Source organism: Equus asinus, chromosome 17, assembly GCF_041296235.1.
Source record: "Equus asinus isolate D_3611 breed Donkey chromosome 17, EquAss-T2T_v2, whole genome shotgun sequence".
In the NCBI taxonomy this organism is placed as follows: domain Eukaryota; kingdom Metazoa; phylum Chordata; class Mammalia; order Perissodactyla; family Equidae; genus Equus; species Equus asinus.
This window is the reverse complement of record NC_091806.1, coordinates 6,443,876-6,465,339: the sequence shown is the minus strand read 5'-3', so window position 1 is coordinate 6,465,339 and position 21,464 is coordinate 6,443,876. Positions and strand designations below refer to the sequence as shown.

Genomic DNA, 21,464 nt, shown 5'->3' with positions numbered 1-21,464 from the left:
GCAGTTTATCTAGGCAGTAAGTGAGCTTAGCTAACTCCTGAGTGTACTTGTCCCAATAAGAAATTATAAGTTATTTAATGAATCATCTATGTCACTTGGATATATTTGTTTGTAAAAATAAAACCAAGGAAAGACAACTTACTGAAAGAACAGAAAAAGATTCGTAAGCTTGAAGAAAAGTAAGGTAAACTTGATAAGGACTATGAACCAAGCCAAGCTACTGTAGACAGTCTTGGTAGAAGGATCCGCTTAATATTTTCAACCTGATGATGCCTCTACAATGAATGAATCTTGTTCCTTTCATATTTATGTTTCTTCATCTGAGATTCAAGATGATGCAAGAAAAAGTTTGGTTTATTTTGGTCATTCGATTTGGTCAAATTTTAGTGATCTTCCCTCCCTTGGTTACACAGCAGTAGAAAGGGAAAATATAATGGATTGGACAATTTTGTCTTCTATCATGTAAGGGCAGTCATCTGGATTTACGACCTCACCATGAATACATATTATGAGAAGAATTAATCAGCAAAAATGAGATGGAGCTATCATCAAGGAGGGGTCTACATTTTTGATATTATATAATACTCACCACCTTGTGGCATACATGGCATATCACCTACTAACATGAGTAATCCCCAAAAAGTATGGGCTACGGTGACACAGAAAATCGATTGCTAGCAAAGCTCTCTTGGATATATCCTTAAGGAATGTCAAAGGACTACTAAATTGATCAAACTTTTAAATTTGACACTCAGAGCTTATACTGCTGCAAGTTATTATGTAAGCTTGAAAGTATGACTAAATCTAGAAAAGTCCTGAGCGTATCTTGCGTCCCCCTTGAAAAAGAAGGGACTATTACTTGTCACCAAATCTCTGTTCCTGCAGGGAATGTGGACTTCTGAAATTTGAAAGGAGAGCCTGGTTTCCCCCATCCATCCCATTCAAATATGGATTGGGAACACATTATATTTAAAATATTCTGCTAGCTACATTTAACCAAAAACAGCACAGTGTTGTAATCTTGGTAATGAATATCTAAAACCATGCTTGAACTAATAAAACCATGGAAAGAGAAATGGAAAGGAAAACATAGTTGTCAAGAAGGGGATCTCAGGAAGGAACACGTAGAGTGGACCAAAGACATTTCAGTTCCTAGATAGAAGACATAAAGGGTTTGGCAGTCAGGAAGTATGACCATAAATGCATTCATCACGGAACTTGTTTGGCATGTCTACTCTTGTCACTGACAACAGTATTAGAGAGAAATGTAATCTGTTTTCAGCTCTGGAATTTGGAGCCATGGCTTCCTTCTCCTGGGATGTCAGACTACATATCCAGCTGCAATGAGATCTTGGAGAAAGTAAAACCCATTGAAAGGGGAAATCAAATAGTCCCCAAAATGAAAAATATTATGCTGAAAGAAGGAAGAAGAATAGTAAGGAACTAGAAAGATTGGGACTTCCCTGGGGGAGTCAAACCTAAAAATCCTTCATAAAACAAAAACATTTTAAGAGAGAGAAAGAAGTTCTAGGTCAGTAGGACATCCTGTTCCAAGAAGAAACAAATGTAAATCCTAATTGAGGGCTCTAATTTAGCACCTCAGGATTCCTCTAGATTAACTTAAACCAAAGATGTGCACATTGTTGATATTTAGTAAGTGTTAGTTGAACAAATGATTGAATGGATAATTAGACTAATTATGAATGTATGAGACTATTTTCCAAAATATACCTTTGCCCTTCTATTTTAGAATGTTAATGACAGTTTTGTCCCTTTTTTCCATATCCCCAAAACCTTTATAATATGACTCTTTTAGCATATTAGGAAACCAAAATTTAAAAAAAATCAACACAGGTAACTTAGGAGAAAGCTATACCTATTCCTGCTAGATCTATGCTAAAGAATTTATCTCAGAAGTTCAAGGCTTTCTGATTTATGGACACCAATAAATCACAGCATAATAAAATCGGATCATAGTGGGAGCAATCTAATTTTGTCTTGAGATTTATGAAGTTTCTAATCACATTTATAATCAGTTAGTAAAATGAATGGATAACAGATTCCATAGGAATGTTTGGATATTCAGGAAATTTTCCAAGAACCTTTTGCAAAACCACATTATAATCTTAGAGGAGATCAGAAAATACAACCTCGCTTTTGGTTAACTATCACAACTTTTTCCCTTCTGTTGTGTGTAAGTGCTGGCATATAGATTTTTGTTTCATTTGGCCTTATTATCCTAATAGAAAATGGCTCTATCTGTACTCAAGTTTATTTCTGACTGCTCCTTGCTAATAGAAGGACTGAGAATTATCATCTTCTGAAAGGTCGTTAAATGGACAGAACAACAGATTGGAACAAGTAGAATTCAAACAGCCTGGTCAGGCTTGTGATTTATGTCCAGAAAGTAGACCTCTACGCGGTTAAGTGCAGTAGTTGTTTCTTTGTGATTGACATTTTTATTTGGGAACAAAGTTCCATTTATTTCTGGAAACATATCTATAAATTAGATACCCCAATGTCTAAAATGAGATACAGAATTTCAAGCGAAACAATATTATTGCCTCAATCCAAAGAGAACTAAAAGGATGTTTTCTATTATCACAGCCATGGGAATTTTTTGATAAAAAATATAAAGCTTTTTCAAGTTTGGGTTGTCTCTGAAATGTGACTGTATTGGTAGTAACTGAAATAGTCATTAGATCTGATTCATAGAGTTCTTGGTAATAGAAAAAACATGGCAACATTCCCATGACTCAGGCCCTGGATAACAAATCTTTACACCATAAATCTGATGTAACCCCACTCAGGGAGATCTCAAGCCCTACGAGATGACTCCTTGTTGCTCTTTAAATTAAAAACTGAATTAAAACAGCCAGCACTGGCAAGAGTAGAGAGAAAGAACGTTTTTATAAACTGCTGCTGAGATTGTAACTTGGTATAACCCTTCTGGGGACCAATAAGGTGTGTTATCAAAATTCTTTAAAATGTGCTTGCCCCAGACCTAACGTTACTTTTTCTAAGATTTATCTTAAGGAAATCAGTGGACAAATGAATGAAAATATATGTACATGCATGATCAATGTAAACAGTTGCAATATATTAGAAACAACCTTAATATCTAAAACTAAAGGACTTGTTATAATTTGGCCTATTGATATAATATAACACTATAGAGTCATTAGGATTGATGCTGAAGCTCAAATGTATAGACATGGGAATATTTTCACAATATATTATTAACTTAAAAAATCTGACTACAGGAAAGTATATAAATGTGATACCAGTAATTTATATATTACATATATTAGGCATTTATATGTGTAGAAAATATCAGAGTAATGAGATTATGGCTTATTTTTTATATATTCTATTTTCAAAAGAAGAAATAATAGACATGTAAGTATACAACTTGAGGGAATAAATTGCAAACTAAAGGAAAAGTTCTTCAAAAAGTAAGAGATGACCTCCTGCCTCCATTAATAGACGTACACATATATGACCTCTTTATAACCCATCTTGTTTTCCCTAGAAGGAGATCTTGGAAGGAGGTGGATCTGAGGACCTATCATGTTTTCCTAGATTTGAGGAGGAAAAATAAATTTTCCTCTAACGTTCTAGCTCTTGGCTGAGATGCCCCCGATAATAAAAGATGGACTAACAGGAGAAACAGGAGAAACAGGAGAAACAGAAGTTTAATAACATGTATACCTCTTGTACACATGAGGAATACCCAAGAAATTTGAGTAACTTCCTGAAACGGTCCAAGCCACCACCTTAAATACCATCTCCAGCTACAGACAAAAGAAGACATTGGGGGTGGGGAGTCGGTTATGACAAGTTATAAAGAAAAGCACAGTAAACAAGGGTAAGGTTGTTACGCAAACTTAGGTCCTAGCCTGCTCCGTTGACAAGAGTTTCTAGAGATTTAGAGTCATCCTTCTTTTCCTGGTACTGAGAAGGAGATACCCTTACAAATGGTGTAAGGTGTGTAGAGATTTCCCCTATAAATGTAATGTAAATTACAATTATGAAAAGGTAACTTCTACTTAGTTTTCAGAGCTTTTCCTATGCCTACTGTTTCTTAAAAATAATCAGCCTAAAGAAATTTTTATGCCAAAGAGGCACATTTTGGGGTGGCAAATTCTGCTCCCCTTCACTCGGAATGGGGTTGAAATGTGACTCTTATTGTCCTAGTTTACAACAATGATAATATCTCTTGACTGTTATTTTATGCCATAGAACTCCAGCTGTGGCCACTAGCAACATAATAAAAAGCCTAGGGGAGGGCTCAAAACTAATATAAACAAAACCAGTTGATCATTTACAAATAGGCCTAAACAAGAAGAATGTGAGATATAATTACTAGGGCTAGAGATTGAAAAGAGACATTGAGGATGGTTGAAAGATGGACAGCAAGTATATATGTGCTGCTCAGCAACAAAGTAAAGCCAAGATCACTTCTGGTGTGGTAGATATTTAAGTCTCAGTGAAAGGAGTGGCAGAGTGACTAAAATGACCGACTCATGATTCTGCAAGCCTGTAAGGTACAAAAAAAGAGACACTTGTTCAGGGAAAGTGCCAAGGTATTGCTTGTGTAAGGGTAGAAGAAATTTTCCTCTACCCTTCTAAGTCCTTCTGGCTGGTCTAAGAATTAAATTGACATAAGACACAATAGCCGGAGAAAATCAACACAAAGTTTAATAACATGTACACATGGGAGAAACCCAGAAAAACTGAGTAACACCAAAATGGCTAAAGCCATTACCTTAAATACCATCTCCAGCTAAAGACAAAAGAGGATGTTGGGGTAGTAGTCTGGGATTTCAAAGGTGAGGAAGGCAATTCACATGGAGATGGAAAAGCAAATGTTTGGTAAGCAAATGTTTGCCACGTCTTGCAAAGACAATAGGACATGGAAACGACTTTGGTCAAATGGGCCCTGCTAGGTTCCTCCCTGTCTACACCTCCTAGTTCATATTATACTATAGTTATTCATGGAGATAGTTCCTTCCTGGGACAGGCCTTATATCTTGAATTCTTTCAGGCAATTAGGGGGAAGGTCAAAGTTTCTTCCTGGATCTTTTGTTATTAAAAATAATCAAGCCAAAGAAACACATTTTAGGGTAGCAAATTCTGATCCACTTCACTTGGGTGACCTTGACCCCTTGTATAACCATTATTGAATCTTTAGAAGCAAGTAAATGCTCAACTAAATGCACTTCAAGTCAACTCCCCTTCCCTTTCATCCAGATTCATCCTTACCCCTTCTCCTAGAATATTGGAACCACCACCATCTTGCGTTCATGGAGCAGTTAGCATCCCTGAGGTAAAGAACCTAAGGTTGAGAGAGAAGTAGCCCAGTAGTTCTAAGTTCCCTGGAAATTGCTTTTCACTTAGCATTCCTGGATGGATCACTGCTGGTGCCATGAAAGGTTAGGTATCCTCTTTTAAGAGGTATCAGTGGGTCTGTTCATGGGGGAATCTACTTATCCTGGTCTATTTATCATTCCCATTATCATAAAAATACAGGAAGGACTTCCTAAGCAGGTGACTGGAAGGGCCTCTTCATATGAATTGCCTCAGTGACTTCTCACAGCACCATTTCTACTTCATTCCAAAGATAAAGACACTGAGGATAGCAGAAGTTAAATAACTTGTTCAAGTTCATTCAGATAGAGAGGAGGTGGATATGGGATTGAAATCTAGGCAATATGGTTCAAATCTCCTTACGCATTAGCAGCTCTTCTGATGGTAGAAGTCCAAGACATAATAATGTTTGTTCATGGTGAGTGTTGTTGTTTAAACTAGCAGTAATAAATTGAAAAGGCTGACATCAGATGTAACCAAGCACGAGGCTCCCAGGACTCAGAATTTTGATTTTTCAGAGATTCCTTTTCTGTAGCAAAAGAGGGGAGTTGGTGAGTTAGAACCCAACTGTTCATCTTTAGTTTTCTTCTTTTGACCTAACCTAAGGAATATATCCACTATAAATAACAGGATATGAATGAACACTATAGCTTTAAAAGGGAAAGGCAGCCAAAGAACATAGCATCCTATTGTAGTATCGTACCTGAAGGGGGAAAGCACACTCTAAGTATAGTGTATCCAGCAAGTAGTAACCAATTGAAAAACAGAGGTGAAATGAAAATTACCTGCTAAGTCTCAGCCACTCCATAGCACATTTTTGAGAATTCTTAAAAAATGAAATACCAGAGAAGGCAAGCTATTTACAGTTATATTTGTACGTGATCTTATTTTCTCTCTGTGCGAGGAGAGATTTTTCCTTCAAAGTTGTCACTATTTTCATTAAGCACTCACTCACTCATTCAATAAATGTTTATTGAACATGTATATCATGCCAGGCAGCTGGGCTCTGGGGTTACCCAGGTGAATAAATGTTGCCTCCTGGGGAGGGAAGCAAGGGCAGACCCTAGGAGCTCAATATCTTAATAGTATAGGATAGTGATGGGAGGAACAGATGCACATTAACATAAAGATATATATGCTTGCCCACATATACACATATGCTATCCTGCCACACTGCAGGAGAGAAATATCAATCACGCTGAAGATATTAACAGAATGTCTGGGTGGCTTCCGCCTCGACTGCAGATTTCATGGAAGAATTGAGTTTTGAAAAGTTTTGGAAAAAATGACAAAATTAAGTGTGGTGGTACAGAATATGGAGACATTTTGTATTGGCAGAGATAGTGACAGAAAGGATCTGAGGAGTCCTCAGTATCTTTAAGGATTATAATTTGAATTAGGAAACAGCTCAGGTGAACACGTAGTGGAGGATGAAATATCAGAATTGATGTGTATGTTTTTCAGGACATTTCTAAGTGAAGTCTTAACAAAACAAAATACTCCCTCCAGATCCTTTCTTTAGAATCTACAGTTGTATATATGAGATAAGAAGCAATTATTATACTTAATTCCAATAAATAAAAATAAATTGAAATTCATTTTAAAGCCTTTGGCTTTAGATCAAACTAGGTTAAAGCCCCAGCTTTATGAATCACTTTTTAAACTTAAGAAATTTGTTGCTTCTCTTGCCTTCAGGTCCTTTATAAAAGGACAGTTACTGTGAGTCAATGCATGTGGAGAACTTAGCACACTGGCTGGCACATGGTACATGCTTATTAAAAGTAAGTTAGGTTATTATCAATAATACCTCTTTATTGCTTCATTATGAAGTATATCACATGAAAGTCATGCACACACTGATTGATGCATTATAATATGCAGTTTTGTTTTTGCTTCAACAAAATGAGTTTACTGGGATATCGCCATATCCTGGAAATTGTGTCCAGCAGTGTGGGACAATGATGAATGGGCTGACTGGAGTCCCACCTGCCAGGACATCAGAGTCTATCAGTACCCATTTTCAACTAACCACAATGGCTATCTGGTGGTTCTGATGTATTCTTCATTTACCTATCAATTCCTAAGAAATTCAGAGATCTCTAAAGCATTTTTTGGTCTTTAGAAAACATTTCAAAATGTTTCTAGCATAATGTACTATTGAAACATTTTTGCACTTAAAAAATATGTTCCAGTTCATAAAACACTTTTATTTTCATTAACATATGATCCTCACAATAGGCCTGTGAGGTGAGCCCAGGGCTGCAGGGGATGAATGGAAGGGTGGGTACATGTTTGGAGGAAACTGACATTTCAAGGGTTAAATGAGAGAAGATCTCGTGGAGATAGCAACTTAAGCAGACTCTGAACTCATCTCCTCCCATGAACACAACCAGGTTACAACTATTTTTGGAAAAATTACCCTGGAGAGAAAACTGAAAACTGGATAAAAAGAACCCCCACAATAAGAGACATTCCTGACTAAGGCAGAAGGGGCAGAAATTCCTGCTGGAGAGGAAAAAAGCCACCTTTGGGAGCAGCAGAGCTTCTCAGCTGGCCAGGCAGGAGACACCCTAAGGTACACAGCCCTCCCTGGAGAAGTGAGGTCCGGAGTAGGGGCTGATACTGCTATAAGCATCCTTCAGACTCAGCCCAACAGAGACGGGAGTCTTACTGTCTGGCTTTGCTGGCTATTAACTGCAGCAAGGATACCCCCAGAAAAGCTATTGGCCGAAAAGACCCGAGTCTTAAAGGGCCCACACACAATCTAACTCATTTCAGCAACCTAAAATCACCAGAGGGAAGGCTGACAGTGCTTTGGTGAAAGGAGACTCACCTGGGGGGTTTGGGGGCATCTTGCTGAGAGGAGGGACCTCTCTGGAGACTGAGACACTGGTGGGGGCCATTGTTCTTAACTGATTCAGGCATGCTGACACAGACCCCAGACCCCAGTGGACACCATTGAGGTTCATCCCTTGGCCTGTTAGCCCAGGGGTCTGCCACACCCACTAGAGCACAGATTTAGTCCAGTTCAGCCAGGTCAGGCAACCTGCCCTAGGGACTGGCCCCACCTAACAGCATGCCCTCAGGCTACTTTTCAGTCTGCATTGACTGAGTGCCTTAATCCTCTACAGACAGGCAAGGGTGTCTGCCTCTGTGGGGCAGGGCCTGTGTGAGGACCAGGTGAACTGTGGGGGGCATTGGTGGAGAGGTGGGGGCCTCTGCAGTGTGGCATCGGGGTACACTCCAGGGGTTGAGAAGTGTGCACAGACCAGGACAATGTTGGCAGTGTGTGTGGCCCTGTGGGTGAGGCTTACCAGTGGCAGGAGACCTGTGCATCACAAATAGCCATAAAAAGGATCAGCCCCACCTTTCAAAGCCTGAAACAGTTGAGTGCCCCCATGCCTAGGGCCAGCCCCACTCAGCTGCACTCCTAAGAGAACTGACAACAGCCTTGTAGGCCTGAGGCCTATAGCAACTGTAAGCCCCTGAGCCTAGCAACCAGCTACACTGGGTACCAACCCAGTTAAGAGGAAAACTGCAACAGGAGTGTGCTGATAGACTTTGTAGCCAACAGTGCTGAGGCTCCCCAAACTGGATTTACAAACAGCTGGCCAGGGAAGGAAAAACTAGATCCCCTGGGTACCTGCAGTGGAAGCAACCCTGCCACAGCAGAAGGACACAAGTAGCCCACAAGGTGTCACTCATGGATCTTCTGCACTGGTGACAAGAGGGAAGCACACTGCTGGGCCTCATAAGGCATCTCTTACCTAAAGCTACTTGACCAAGATCAGGAGACATAGCCAACTCACCTAATACATAGAAATAAGCACAGAGAAAGAGGCATAATGAGGAGACAAAGGAATACTTTCCAAGCAAAAGAACAGGACAAAACCCCAGAAAAAGGACTAAATGAAACAGAAACAAGTGACCTACTCAACAAAGAGTTCAAACAAAATATCATAAGGATGCTCACAGATATTGGGAGAAGACTGGATGAACACAGTGAGCTCATCAGCAAAGAAATGGAAGATATAAAAAAAATCATAAATGGAGAATACAATACTGGAAATGAAAAATTCACTAGAGGAACTCAATAGCAGAGTAGAGGATGCAGAAGAACAGATCAGCAATCTAGGTGAAACACTAGAGGAAATCACCCAAGCTGAACAGAAAAAAGAAAAAAGAATTAGATGGAGTGAGAACAGTGTAAGGGAACTCTAGGACAATATCAAGCGTGGTAACATTTGGATTATAGGGGATCCAGAAGGAGAAGAAAGAGACAAAGGGCCATAAAATTTATTTGAAGAAATAATAGAGGAAAATTTTCCTAACCTGAGGAAGAAAACAGACATCCAAGTTCAGGAAGCACAGAGAGCTCCAAACAAGATAAGCACAAAGAGGCCCATGCCAAGACATATTATAATTAAAATGTCCAAAATTAAAGATAAAGAGAGAATACTAAAAGGAGCAAGAGAAAGGCCACAAGTGACATACAAAGGGAAGCCCATCAGGCTATCAGTGGACTTCTCAGCAGAGACCCTATAGGTAAGAAGAGAATGGCACAATGTATTTAAAGTGCTAAAAGAAAAAATCCTATAGCCAAGAATACTCTCTCCATCAAGGTTGTCATCCAGAATGGAAGGAGAGATAAAGAGCTTCCCAGACAAGAAAAAAATAAAGGAGTTTATCACCAAGAAACCAGTTCTACAAGAAATGCTGAAGGAACTTATTTAAGTGGGAAAGTGGTGACCACAAATAGGGATAAAAAAAAATTATCAAAAAGAACAGGCAATAAATCACTTGTAAGGTAAAAATATAGTAAAGGTAGCAGATCAGCTACCTGTGAAGATAATATGAAGGTTAAAAGACAAATGTACTAAAATCACCTATTTCAATGATAAGAGGGTAATGGATAGACACACACTAAACAAGAGACTATATATGATTTGAAAAGCATGAAATGTGGGAGGAGGGGAGAAAGAATGAAAGTAAACCATTCCCTTACACCATGCACAAAAATCAACTCAAAATGGATTAAAGACTTGAATGTAAGACCTGAAGCCATGAAACTTCTAGAAGAAAACATAGACAGTACGCTCTTTGACATCGGTTTTAGCAGCATATTTTCAAGTACCATCTCTGACCAGGCAAGGGAAACAAAAGACAAAATGAACAAATGGGACTACATCAAACTAAAAAGCTTCTGCACAGCAAAGGAAACCATCAACAAAATGCAAAGACAACATAACAATTGGGAGAAGATATTTGCAAACCACATATCAGATAAGGGGTTAATATCCAAAATATGCAAAGAATGCATACAGCTCAACAATAAAAAACCCCAACAACCCATTTAAGAAATGGGCAAAAGATCTAAATAGAGATTTCTCCAAAGAAGATATATGTATGGCCCACAGGCATATGAAAAGATGCTCAACATTATTAGCTATCAGGGAACTGCAAATCAAAACTACAATGAGATGTCACCCCACTCCCGTCAGAATGGCTATAATTAACAAGACAGGAAACAAGTGTTGGAGAGGATGTGGAGAGAAGGGAAGCCTCGTACACTACTGGTGGGAGTGCAAACTGCTGCAGCCACTATGCAAAGCAGTATGGAGTATCCTCAGAAAATTAAGAATAGATCTATCATATGAGCCAGCTATCCCACTGTTGGGTATTTATCTAAAGAAATTGATAACGCAAAGGCATAAAGATACCTGAAACCCTATGTTCATTGCAGCATTATACACAATAGCCAAGACTTTGAAGCAACCTAGGTGCCCATCAAGGGACGAATGGATAAAGAAGATGTGGTATTTATACACAATGGACTACTACTCAGCCGTAAGAAATGATGAAATCCAGCCATTTGTGAAAACATGGATGGACCTCGAGGGTATTATGCTGAGTGAAATAAGTCAGAGGGAGAAAGTCAAATACTGTATGATCCCACTCATAAGCAGAAGATAAAAACAATGACAAACAAACACATAGCAATGGAGATTGGATTGGTGGTTACCACACGGGAAGAGGAGAGTGGGTAGGACGAAAGGGGTGATGAGGCTCACATGTGAGGGGATGCACTATAATTAGTTTTTGGGTGGTGGACATGATGTAATCTACACAGAATTCAAAGTATATTATGATGTACATCTGAAAGCTATATAATGTTATAATGCAATTTTACTGCAATTAAAATAATAAATAAATAAATAAAATTTTTTTAAAAAGGGGAGGTTAAATGACTTGCCCATGCTAACAGGGCTAGTGAGAAAGCAGGAATTTCTTCTTCATTAGATTCCACTGTATAGAATGAATGAGTCACCTGTTTTTCTTCGGACCCCAGGCAGGACCAGCCCTAGGGACGCATACGAAACTCCTGCATCTGTCTATGAAATTTTCAGCTTCTTTTTTAATCACTCTTTCCCTTCTCTAGTCAAATATAATTCCCTGCTGCTTCTAGGTTGCTGGGCAGCCATTAGGATCACACCTCTGCTCCTTCCTTCTCTCTCCTCTTCAAACAAAAATATTCTATCCTACAATAATAATAACCGGAAGAAAATGCCATGTACCTATATAATGGAATAGTATTTGGCAGTAAAAGAGAATGAAGTACTGGTATATCCTACGACATCGATGACCTTTGAAAACGTTATGCTCAGTGAAAGAAACCAGACACAGAAGATCACATATGGAATGAATTCATTTATATGAAATGTTGACTATGAATGTGGTTTGATATCAATTTGAATAGAGAATAAGCAAATCTATAGAAACAGAAAGTAGATTAGTGGTTGCCCAAGGCAAGGTGAGGAGGATGAGGCATGACCACTAATGGGTAAGGTTTCTTTTTGAAGTGACAAAATGTTCTAAAATGAGACTGTGGTGTGGTTGCACAAAAAACCTTTGAATTGTACATTTAAATGAGTGAACTGCATGATATGTGGATTATATCAATGAAATTGGCTCAAAAATAATAATGAGAATGGCCAAAATTATTGTAACCATGTCATATTTACCTATGGCAAATATTTTACATATATTACCTTTGCATATATTAATTTTTCATATCTATATAAGCCTCAAAACAATTCTCTGAAGCTGGCACTACTTTTATTCCCATCTTTTCATATGAACAAAGTGAGAGAGAAAAGTTAACCTTTCAAGATCACACAGCTAGTAAATAATGGAGTTAGGATTTGAACTCAGGAAGTCTGGCTTCAGAACTCTGCTCTCTCATCTCCTTTGCTATTCACAGCTGTTGACAGCTTCCTCTATCCTTATATGCTCCATGCTCAGGCCATGGAGGGAGCTACTGGGCTCCGATCTCTCCTGTGCTCTGCCTCACACTCATTCACATGTGTTCTCCTTTGCTTTTCATTTTTTTTCCCCACATCTTGGAGGTCTAATTGGTATGCAATAAACTGGACATATTTAAAGTTTCAATTTCATAAGATTTGACATATATGAACAGTGTGAAATCATCACACAATCAAGATAATCAACTTATGCATCCTTCCCCAAAGTTTCCTCATGCTCCCATGTCCTTTTTCTGTCCCAAACCTCCTCCCCCTACTTGGTCCCAAGCCACTCTTGATCTTTTTCTGCCACTGTAGATTTGTTTTCATTTTCTGGAGTTTTGAATAAAGGGAATAATATAGTACATACTTTTTTTGGACCTGATTCTTTCACACAGGACAATTATTCTCATACTTATTCATGTTATTGCATGTCTCAAAAGTCTATTTGTCTTCGTCGCTGAGTAGTCTTCCATCATATGGGCGTATTGCAGTTTGCTTATTCTTTCAGGTGTTGAGGTACTTTTGGATCATTTCCAGCTTTTGGTCATTGCAGGTAAAGATGCTATGAACATGAGCATTGGTGTACAAATATTTGTATGGACATACGCTTTCATTTCTTTTATATAAATACCTAGGAGTGGGATGGCTGGATTATACTGTAAACCAAACTCTTTTTCCAAAGCAGTTGTAACATTTTACATTCCCATCAGCAGGGTATGAGACTTCTGGTCCCTCCACATCCTTTCCAACACTTTTTGATCTTTGTCATTCTAATAGGTGTGTCGTGGTATCTTGTGGTGGTTTTAACTTGCATTTCCTTAATCACTCATGATGTTGAGCATCTTTTATTGTGTTTTTTTTTTGCCATCCATATGGCTTATGGCTTATTTGTTATCATTCTTGTGTGGGTTACCTGTTTACTTATTACTGAGTTTTGTGAGTTATTTGTCTATTATGGTTTTACGTCTTATATGAGATATATGGTTTGCAAATATTTTCTTACTGTCTGCAACTTATTTTGTCCTTCCCTTAACAACATCTTTCCAAGCATTGAAGCTTTTAATTTTGGTGAAGCCCAACTTATTTTCTTTTATGGATCATGCATTTGGTATCATATCTAAAATATTTTTGCCAAACTCAAGATGAGAAGGATTTTCTATGTTTTCTTCTACAAATTTCATAATTTGATGTTAGGTCTATGACCCATTTTGAGTTAATATTCATATATGGCATGCAGTATGAAGCAAAGTTCATAGTTTTGCATATGGGTATCTAACTGTTCCAGCACTTTTTGTTGAAAAAGACTATCCTTTCTTCACTGAATTATCTTTGTACATTTGTCAAAAATCATATATATTTATGTGTGTGTATACTCATGTGTGTGTACATATGCATACAACTTTATCTTTGCCTATCAAAATCCCACTTATCCTTCAAGGTCAACTTTAGATGCCTCACTCTCTAGAGAAACACCCAATTTCTCCTACTTATTACATTTTGCATTCATGGTCAAGTAAGAAAATACTCATATATTAACAGTAATGATCTCCAGCTGTGGAATTTTGGATGATGCATATTTTAGCTAACGTACTTTGTCAGTATGTATTATCTGAATTTCCTACCATCAGCATTTATACTTCATAGAGAAAAAATAATTTGATTGTATATATTTATAGTATATTCTCTGCCACACACTTTCACATAGATTTTTTTCTGTTTTGAGTAAATAAAATCCAATCTAACTGACTTATCATGTGTATACAAACACACACGCATACACATACACATTTTTTCGGCTCATGTAACCAAAAAAAAATCTCAGAAGAGAGTAGCTTCAGGCATGGATAAATCTGGATGCTCATAGGTGGTATGTGGAATTGATAGGTCTTAATTTCATAGCTATCCTCTCCTTACTGCTAGGCAGTTTCTCCTACTTGGTGGCAAAGAAATCCCCAGACAACAACAAATTTACATTCTGTCATTTTGGCAACCTCAGTGGATCGAGGATAGCTCTTTCTTTATTGCACTTGTAAAAAATTTTGTGTTTGGCCTTCCTTGAGCCACTTGTCCCCTCACAACCAATTATTTTGACTGGCCAAGCTATTTGTTGCCACATAACTATAGTAGGTGGTCAGTCCTACCTCAGTGTCTGAGGGGTAAGTCCTTGAAAGAAAACTGAGCAACTATATCAAAAAAATAATTAATACATGGCAAAATGTCCAAAATAGCCAAAGTCTAACTACTTTGTCTTTTTATATCACTCAATCTGATTACATAGATATTGCCCAAATTTTAGAAAATTGGAAACTGAGTCTTAAAGAGATAGTAGACTTATTCAAGTTCAGTGTCACAGTTTTCTATGCCTGCAATAGGAAATTACCATAATCTTAGCGGCTCAAAACAACACAAATGTATTGTCTTATGGTTCTGGAGCTGAGAAGTCCAAAATCAGCCTCAAGGGGATAAAATTAAGGTGTTGGAAGAGTTGCCTTCCTTTAGGAAGCCCTAGGGGAGAATTTGTTTCCTTGCCTTCTCGAGCTTCCAGAGGCCTTGGCATCTTCAAATTACTCTCTCTCTAACTCTGACCCTCCTGCCTTCCTCTTTTAAGGATCCTTATGATTACCTTGGGCCCACCTACATAATCCAGAATAATCTCCCTTTGGCCAATTCTTTGACTCAATCATACCAGCAGGGCCCATTTGCCATAGAAGGTCACATCTCCACAGGTTCTGGGATTTAGGATGTGGACATCTTTGGGGAGCCATTATTCAGCCTAACATAGTCACAATGCTCTGAAGGAGTAATGTTGAGTCTCTAATCCATGTTTCCCAAATCAAATATCAGTGTCTGTTCTATTTTATCATGAATGCATCATAAAAATGGCTTCGTATAAACTTTTCTAGATTTCAAACTCTTGGAGAGCAGGGAATTTCATCTTCCATAGCAAACAAGTGTATGTAGAATAGGGAGGGGTGGGGTGCCTTTTTCTAAGACAGCAGGTCCAGGGGGAAAAAAGAATCAATTTCACTTGTAACTTACAGCATTCCACACTGGCGATTGCCTCCTTGTCCCTCCCTCTTGATTAATAAAGCAGTAATGTAGGTTTGTTTGTACCTCTTTATTTGATAAATTCTGTTTCTAGCAGAAGAATAGGGATTCCATCAGTAGGCACATGACTTAACAGTTTTCAAATGACAACTATAATTCTTTCTCAGCTGTTCCTACACGTGCAAAGAGAAGCAGAAAACTAAGGCAGTTGCATGAATAATTTAAAGAAAGAACCTCTATTGACTCAATTATCTGAGTCTTTCAATAAGCATCTGGATAAAATTTTAATTTTTTATCCTTTAACATTTTTTAGTTTACTTTAACATTTATAGGCATTGCCTTATAATAAGTCATTTATTTCATCTGTGCCATAAATTCAATGTAACAAACATTTAATGAGCAACTAATATATGCCAGACAATGTGTTCACTTCTACAGTGGCTAAAAAAGACAGAAAACAAAGAATCTCACTTTCATGGAATTTGCAGTCCCAGCATGAGATGTTATAATTACTCCAATAACTATACAATGTAGTAGAATGCAAAAGTCATGACTGAGGTACAAAAAGGATGGTAAAAGTACTTAGAGGAGAAATAGCATACAGTTGGGAAGAATTAGGGAAAACTTCAGGAAGGAGAAGTATTCTGGAGCTTGGGTAAGAATTTCCAAGGCAGAAGTAGGGAGGAGAGTGTTGCAGTGGAAAGAACAACAAAGCAAGGAGGCAGGGAAACCTAGGACTCATCTTGGGAGCCACAAACCATCCGGTTATTCTGGGGAATGGGAAAAATACAAGCTGGTCCCAAGAACTAAGACACTGAAGGGAACAATTTACATCCAGCATCTAAAGTATCTGATTTATTCTTCCCAATCCCCATGTGGTATGCTTGTGATGAAGGGATGGTTGGGTAATGTCTGGAGACACTTTGATCTTCAAAATGGAAGCAGGAAGGGTGTGGGGGAGGGGAAGGGAGAGTGCTCCTGCCATCTAGTGGTAGAGGCCAGGGATGCTGCTAAATGTTGGTGCACAGAGCATTCCCCCAAAACAATTACCTGACCCTAAATGCCAACCAACTGTGCCACAGATAAGAAACCCTGCAGTAATCTTATGAGCTTGCACTATTATTTTCTTTATTTTACATATGAGGAAACTGAGATTTTTTGAGATTACGTATCTTGCCTGATATCATTATAGAGTACATGGCAGAGCAAGGTTAGGGCGCTATTACAGAGAGTGAGTACTATGGATATAATCAAGTAGCTAACGAGATTCTCTGAAGGTGGGCATGCCAATCATTAGAGCTGTAGTTCAATGACAATGCCTGTAAAGTGCTTAGCACAGTGCCTGAGACATGGTAAGCACCGAATAAATGTTCCCTAATGGTTTGAATGATAGCCGGTCCTTTCAGCTATGTATCAGCTGTGAGTGAGCTCTATTGGAGGAGGAGGAAACCAGGGACGAAAAGATGCTCTGGAACTAGGGCAGAGTGTTCAGAGTCTGAACTGAGAGTGTGTGGAGTGTACAAGTGAAAGCACGTGGAGTGTACAAGAAGGGAAACAGGCAAAAAATGTTACCCACAGAGGAACAAGAGAGCCTGACGAATGAATGGATGTGTGGGTGGGTGAAGGGGGAGTATTGAAGGTGACTCTGGTTTTGAACATGAGAAACTAATTTTTCACCTCACTACAGGAAGTGAGCAGCCAACGTGTTAGGAATCATTCTACTCACTTAAAACAGACAAACTGAGACACAGAAAGGCAACGCAATTAGCTCAAGGTCACACCACATTTTGAGATTTCTTTAGAAACAGGCAGAAGAAAGGTTTGACCTTTTTAAAGATACGGTAACTAAATCTTTATAAGAAAGATAAGGACAAAATGACATTTTCTTTAATATGCTCCCCAAAACAGTTTTAACATTCATTTTGCTGTAGATTTGTGTAGATGAAAGTAACTTTAACCTCCAGCCGGGCATTCTGGCTGAATGAGATAGGAAGAGATATCAAGGAAGGGTTGTCCAAAGAGGGAGGTTCTGTTTTCTTTATCATATTTGCTGCATTATTAAGAGACAGCCCCAAATTGACAGGGCTGGCCAAGTAACATATGGAAGAGAAGAGAGGATCCACCATAACTGAAAGCTTGAAATTATAATTTATTAATAATAGCAAATACCACTAATACTTATTGAGTGCTTATTACGTGCCAGCAACTGTGCTTACTATTCTGCATGCATTATTTCATTTTAATCTTCATAACCCTGTCTGACAGATGTGATCAGTTATAGATGAGGTTTTTCAGGCTTAGTGAGCTTAAGTGACTTACCCAAGGTCACACAGCTAGGAAGGGGTAGAGCCAATATTCAAATCTCAGGTGTTGGACTTAAGTGCCCAAGCTTTTACCCAATATTATATATGCACTTCTAGAAGTTAGCAACATAAATTCTTCCCTTTTTCTGTATTCAACAGAATATAAATAAGACTGGATGCAAAGTCCTCATTCAATTAAGCCCCACCCAAGGGTGACCACAGAATAATTGGGAAAGGAACAGCATGCCTCCTTCTCAAATCCCTATATTTACCCCTTGTCAACGCTGTCCAGTTGGATTCCAGATCTAACTTTTACCGTTTCAACTCTTCATTCAAAAATTTGAATTCAGCATCTTCTCTGTGCATCCTGTGAGTAGAGGACACTGCCCTCAACAAGAAAGGCAATGTCCTTGCTCCCATGGACAACACGTTCCAGTAGAGGTAAACAACTCTACAAATTAAAAAGACACATCAATGCTCTGCACAAAATTAAAATATGGTGATATGATAAACATTGGGTGGCTACTTCAGCTGCGTGAGAGAGATGGCCTCTCTTAGAAGATCAAAAAGATCAGTGCCTGCAAAGAACAGAGAGGAAAATTTCTAGGCAGAGGGAACAGTTAGTGCCGAGGCTCTACTGTCAGCATAGAAAGAAGGCCCGATGGCTGGAGAAGCTAAGGGGCAGGAGCAAGCGATGAGGTTGAGGAAAGGCTGAGAGAAGGTGGAAGGCAGGAAAAGCAGAATTTTATAAGTCAGTATAAGGGATTTTAATTTCATTCCTAGGACAATGAGACGCCTTTGGGTGGTTCTTATCCTCTTTCATCCAGGCACTACTGTCCAAAAGTTTATGGTTTGGGGTGGCCAAGAAGTTAAAGATACTAAGAAAAATGAATTTTACCTTGACCTTATCAGTTAATATTTTGTATGAATTAGAGAGAGCTAGAGAGCCCCCAAACTCTTTCAGTACGTTCATTTATATCTGAAAGGTACGTTTTTGACGCTTAATCAATCAGCGGGTGCTGTTAATCTGCGTATTGTGTTACAGGAATCTGCCTTTCTTCTCGATTTTCCTTTTCTTTTTGTTCTTCTCAGGAAATTAATTCATGTCATTTCCATTTGAAATCCTGTGGCATTTGACTGCACAGGCACCCTTCTCTGACTCGAAGCTTAGTTTAATGGCAGTGCTTGTCAGCAGTACCTTAAGGAAAAAGAGTGTGGACTGCCAAGGCCCCTCAGGACCCTGAAGTTCCAAATGGAAAATCCCTTGACACAAGGCTGTAGGTCTGTAGGTGGGGGCTCCAAAATTGTCAGCTTTGGTGAGTGATACCGGCAATTTGGTTTTAACATTTTTCCAATGTTGTATTTTGCTGTGAAAGGAACATTGAGCAAATGTTTGTAAGATGTCATCAATTTCACTTTAGAATTTAGCTTTCTAAAAAGCCTGTACTTGGAAATTTTGGGAGCATTTTCTGCAGTTATAGTCTGAGACAACTGATTTGTTTTATGAAAGGTCGAATAATGTCAATCACACCTTTTTGTTGATCTACATGAAAGCACTTCTCCAAGCAGACATATTCTGATAAAAGCATAAAATTTAAGAGTCCAGAGGGCCCTCAAAGGCCATCAGTCTAGGGGGTCCCAGACATTGACAGCGCTCACGTCATTAAAATGAATAAAAAGACAATGGCTCAATAGAGTGTTTTCAAAGTTTTATTTTGCCAGATTTTTACATTTCAAAATGTTACTAAATAAAAATTAGAAAGGAGATTATAGTTGTAAAACTATAGAAGAGACAATCACAAATTGAAGATTTTTGCTTTTAATTCAACTAATTAACAGGACAAACTCACTACATTGCCCTTACTTGTCTCATTTTGCTATGGTAGACCAATGGAAATTTAATCAGGGACAATGTTTGGCAACTGCTTATCTAATCTAAGCCTGCCTTAAAGACCCAGGCTACACTTGAGCAACTCCAATGACAGTCTTGCAATGCAGCCCATTTCTTGTTCAGAAGAGCTTTATTTTTAGGAAGCACTTCATTATATTTAATGGAAGTTATGTATAGCCTCCAAATAGAACTTCACACGTGTATACACTCACACACATGCATAGATGCACAAAGAATAAACACGCAAATTAATAGAATTTTGTAAATTCTAACACTTGGCATTTCTTATACCCATCTCCCTCTCTTCAGGCCCACCAAAGCTCCTGCTTTTGTTTGGCTCCTTCTAACCTCCCACAATTTCCTAATTGTTTTCCTGGGTCCAGTTGCTCCTCTTCTCCATTTTATCTGCATAATGCCCCTTGTAACGTCTTGAAAATCCCAAACTTACCATGTTGCCTTAATTTAATATCCCTCGATGCTGCCCCTTTGACTTTTGCACAAACTCCTTAAAAAAAAAAGAGAATCCTTGATCTGGCTGCTATATGCAGGTTCGTTTCTTGGCATTTCATCTCCTTCAGTGCTACACATTCTCCTTAAGCTCCAGCCCTAAAGTATTTGCAGTTCTCCTAAAGTACAAACAGTGAATGTTTGTCAAATTCAAACTCAGATCTATGCAATTCCAACCTTGCTGCTCTTGGCAGCACTCCATGCTCCTTCCTTGGATCAAGCATTTCCCCTTTCTGAGTGTACACTAATCCTTCCTAAAAATGTAAGCATCTCTGAGAAATAAGGAAAGGTGCCAATACTTTGCACAGATGTAGTAGATAGAACCCATTGAAATTGGTGCTCAATAAAAATTTGCTACATGAATGAATGAATTGAATTAGATTGAACTAAACTGTTAATTAGCATCTATATGTAAATTTGTTTATTTAGTATTTTTCTTCTTGAAGAAGAGGAATACTAAGATAGAAGCCTTAGGCTTATGTAAAGAGGAATAAAAAAGGAAAAGACATCGAAATGTGGAAGTTGGCCTCTTCAAAGATAAGCTTTGTTCCAATATGATAATTTTGCCCCCCTCTAACTCTAGAGGTAAAAGAAGCAGAATTGAGAATAGAAAAAGTAAGAAAGTTCAGTGGGTGTTTAATGTAGCCACTAAAATCAATAAGAACAATAACAAAAAAATTGAGGAATCACTAATAAGAATTAATGTTAAGAAATTAAATTTCAAGGGGCTGGCCTGGTAGCACAGCGGTTAAGTGCGCACGTTCAGCTTTGGCGGCCCAGGGTTCAGCGGTTCGGAACCCCGGGTACAGACATGGCATCACTTGACAAGCCATGTGTGGTAGGCATCCCACATATAAAGGAGAGGAAGAAGGGCTGGGATGTTAGCTCAGGCCAGTCTTCCTCAGCAAAAAGAGGAGGATTGGTAGCAGATGTTAGCTCAGAGCTAATCTTTCTCAAAAAAAAAGAAATTAAATTTCAATGTGGCATAATTTTTTCTCTATCCTTCAATTCCTTTTTTCCAGCTTTATTGAGATGTAACTG

General features: G+C 38.5%; 1 protein-coding gene across 11 annotated transcripts in view; it reads left to right on the top strand.

The window, feature by feature from the left end:
- Positions 1–21,464, top strand: part of LRRC4C (leucine rich repeat containing 4C) — a 1,166,212-nt gene that overhangs the window by 975,875 nt on the left and 168,873 nt on the right. The gene's annotated exons all lie outside the window — the stretch shown is intronic.